A 4,490-nucleotide genomic window follows, 5' to 3' on the forward strand; every position below is an offset into this window, starting at 1 on the left:
CAGCTTGAGCAATAACTGAGGGAGTAGAGATTAATACAGAAAATTGCTAGTCAACTACTGCTTCATGTCAGGGAATTGTGCCTTGTCTAACTGCCCCTGGGGGGGGCATTTTCACTCCTCTTCTGGGAGCATAAGTGTGATGGCATCAAAATGTTTTCCAAGCAGGCCCGTTCAAGGGCAGAGGTGAGTCACTGCAAGTATCAAGGCAACTTTTGAGCAAAGAATGTCAGACAGTGAAGCACAGGTCTTCCAGATAAGTGGTACTGTATCTGTCTACAGTCTTAGGCAATCAGTTTAAAGCCTAATTTTCAGCTTGTGTATGCATATACAGACATGCATATATGAAATATGTGTCTATCTGATTATTCTGCTTTAAACAGGTCAGGTGGGAAGGTACTTGTTACTCACTTGACTTTCAGGTCCTTGTGAGATTGGGTGAAAATCAGACCTTCTCTAACTGAGTTCTTAACTAGGGATTTGCCTGCTGGTCCTTAGTAACTTGCCTTTTACAATTTTGATGGGAAAAAAAGCAATTAAAGGATGTATGAAATAATGTTTCTTGTAACTCTACATTTTTATTTACCTGGGACATTATGCTGTCCCCAGACAAATCCACCCTACAGCTTGTAGGAATGAGCAGCTGGCTGCACCTTGAGCAGTACTGGGATGACATGTTAGTCTGCAAGGAAAGAAATGTGATGAGAGAAGTGAGAGCTATATTACCTGGGACACATTCCCTGCTGGATTAACCACATCTGACCACCCCTAAAACACCCATTTTACCTGCTTTTAGCACAGAAGAGCTGATTCACTCTTTGGGTTTCCTTTTTTTTTCGTGATCTTTTTCTTGCATGGTTGTGTGCACAGTGTTTGGTTTGGGTTGGATTTTGATTTGCTTCCTGCTATTTGTGCTCCCTGTTGTGGGAAGATTGTGTGACAATCCTTAGTGCTCCTGTCTTCAGAACCCTAATTAACATGAAGCACTATTGCAGGCAGAAGTCAACCCAAGACTTATTCCAGGGACTTTAGCCAGCATAGTCAGAACCAGGCTTAGAAATCAGGAATTTGTAGTTCCTCAGGCAGCGCTTTCTCCTCTGATCCCACAGACAGTTCTCTGTGCTATAGGTAGCTCTTCCTCCAGGCATTTACCAGCAAATTGCTTTAAATTTTCTATTGTGTTCATTATACAGTGTCAGTTCATTAAAGTGTAAACTCCAGCACCGCAGCTCTTTGCTCAGTCAGCACCTGGGGTCTGGTTACCTGATAGTGCTTTACCAACGGCACTTAATCTGGTGTTTGGAAGATGCTAAAAGGCTAACTTGGTCAGCCACCTTTTAATAAATTATGTGAAAAAGGCTAGACCACAGGGGATTATCACCTTGGCGTTACTTGTGTTTACTTACAAAATGTTAATTTTGGTTTGCTGCAGTTTTGATGCTACTGTTATTTTCACACAGGGTGACTTCATTCAGTGCAATAGGGGATAACGTCAAGAACAGATATGGAAGAAACACCACACTGTTAAATCTCTAAAGCAATTGTAAAATCAGCTTTAACCCAGTAAATCAATAATTTGATAATTACTCTGAGCTTGCTGACCTCTGTTTAAAATACAGGAATAGCAAGGAACATGCCCCTAATAGCAATGAATTCAATAGTTTGCCACAGTTTATTTTCAGCCGGTGTGTGATGTGAACACCTCCAAATGGGATAGCAAACCAAAATGTGGACCAAACGACAAAACTGAGGAAACAAGTTCAAAAGAATTCCTTGCCCCATTTTCTTCAGCTTGATGGCTTGTTTGTTCAATAAAAATGTAAATCTTCTCCAAGCTTTCAGAGTTGTACAACATTACGGCCTTTACTGTAATGGCAAAGGTAGTTCTGGCCAGGATATCACTTCAAAAAATATGGTACTTGCAAAACCTATGGGGCAAATACAGTCGAGATTGAATTTAGTGCATAAGCCTGGAAACCACAACTAGGTCTCATTAATCTTTACACCATAATAGTGGCTTTTCCATATATTTTTATCTTTGCATCTCTGTTGTTTTTCTTACTTTATCCCATTGAAATGTTTGTAGTACCTTTATACCAAAAAGTTCACCACTATTAGCTTATTTTGATAACAGTAATAAAAATAGTGTATTATTTAAATCCATGTCATATTAAAATATTTATGGCTTTCTGAAAAATCAGTGAAAAGCTGTATCATTTATGATCTCTCATAGTGTTAATCTTTGATGTTTTTGTATTTTGATAGTCCTGAGATGACCCCCATTCCCACAAAGAGATTTGGGACTTACTATGTCAGGCTCTGTACAAACATGTAGCTGGCAATGCATTTTCCTAAACAATGAATGTCCCTACCAATTCTGCAAGATTAGGGGGTACAGCAGAAACATAGCAAGATGTTAAAATTAAGACAAATTATCTACAGCTCAAATTGTGCATTGTAAATGAGCCCAGAGAGCCATCCTGTAAATAAATAATAATTAAATACATTAGGTATTTCTAATGTTTGGTAGTCATCATGGGCAGTTTATTACCTGCAAATCTTAAGGCATAGATGCATCCTAGGAAGTGATTGAAGGATACAATGGAGGCCTTACAGGCTTGTTCCTGGATGGTGTTGCACTAGTAAGAGGCAATGAAGAGGAAGGCATAGAGGTGTTTTGAAGAAAAACATTGAAAAAGCAGTGAGGGACAGAGGGGGAGGTTTGTGCAATAAACCTTGAGCAGAATAGGCAGGGCTTTGCTGCTGGGCAGGTCAAAAACCTGGAATTCTACTCAGTGGTAGAGGGAAGCCACTAGAGATTTTGACTGAGTAGCCTTTTCAAAGTTATGGCAGAAATCTTATCTGTTTTTTGTTGTTGCTTTAATCTCTATTTTCAACACTATATCATTTCCTAAAACATTACTGATGATCTGCAGACAACTCTGGTCATAGTGACCCTTCACCATCTACCACGAGACATCATCCTGACTCTGCATCCCCAACACATCATCGTGGCTCAGTGTTCCCGGCACTGCCATAGGTGGCTGCTTGCAGGAGCAACAAGTGATAAAGGAGGGTGCTGTTAGCATCCAAGAATAAAAGTTAGGAGGCACAATTTCTTCTTTCATTTCCTTATGCTTACATTTTTACTATAAACTCTCCTGTCCCAGGACATACCTTGGCAGGGCCACCAGCCCTGAAACACAGACAAAACACCCCCCGGCTTCTGCAGCCTCATCATGCATTGTTGTGGGTAGTCTTCCGACTACAGGTAGTTCATGGAAGTCTGATTTTCTGGTTTTTGGTGATTTAAATAGTCAATTAGAATGAGATTTAGATGCCTGAGCACAGGTGTGCAGTATCATTTTAGGTGCTGCAGGGTACCTGAAACACGCATGTGGGGATAATAGGGCAGAGTACCCACAGGAGACCCACTGCTGGAGCCACATCTGGAGGCAACGGGTGAGGCCCTGAGATTTATAAAATAGCTCTGAACACCAGTATTGTTTACTCACAGACTAGAGTAACTACACTGTAGCTATAAAATATTTATATTCTCAAATACCTTCATTTTTCTTTGAATTAATTTTGCATTGCTAAATAGAAATGTGTAAGGCAATATAGAATGAAGTAGAATCCTATTTGCCAGTATCTTTGCAATCTTTCAGCTATGGGTGCTTTGTACTTATGGGTATTTTGGTAAATGAAAACAGAATTTTAAGCTAAAGGAAAGAATGAAAAATATGTTATGTCTTCCTCTTCATGCCCTCAAGACCATTTTAAATGCCCTGTGATCTCCCAGAATGTTTGTTCGCAAAGCCAAATGACAGTTTGAACATAGTGAAAGGTACACAAAATGTGTCAAACTTTTGAGAAACTAGGCTTGAAAACATTAATTTTCCTTCTGTAAGACTGCCTATAAATTCTGCATGATTTTCTTTCATGCAGACACCTGATCAATCAGAGGATCGAGTATAGAATAGAAAAAAAAAATAAAAACAAATTATGAAAGAAACTCAGCTCTTTTGCCATTACAGTCTATTTTTAAGTATGAAAAATTGCAGCGGCTAGACTTTTCTGGAATCTACTATGTCTCCTGTATTTGATGCCTTTTCTCTGCATAGTAATGTGTCTTTAAAAAAACCCCACTGATATATGTTACAAGGAGTGTATCTCTTTCACTGAGACAGAACATTTTAATTTCCCGACACCTTTTAGTGATTGCTTCAATTTCCGAAGATTTTGATAAAATCATGTGGTTTTAGAGTATCAGGATTGAATACCCTGCTCCGGCAGCAATTTAATGAAATGCTGTAGTTTCACAGCATTTCATTTGACATAACCTAGCTCAGAGGTCTAATAAATGCAGTGTGATAAATGTTGGAGCTACGATTGTAAAAATATACTTGTAATTGGGTTAATATGCCTTAAAATACTACCCATCAGTTATCTTTCTTCTCGCCTTTATATGGCTTGCACTGTAGACTAAGCAA

Source organism: Columba livia, chromosome 4, assembly GCF_036013475.1.
Source record: "Columba livia isolate bColLiv1 breed racing homer chromosome 4, bColLiv1.pat.W.v2, whole genome shotgun sequence".
Classification (NCBI taxonomy): Eukaryota; Metazoa; Chordata; class Aves; order Columbiformes; family Columbidae; genus Columba; species Columba livia.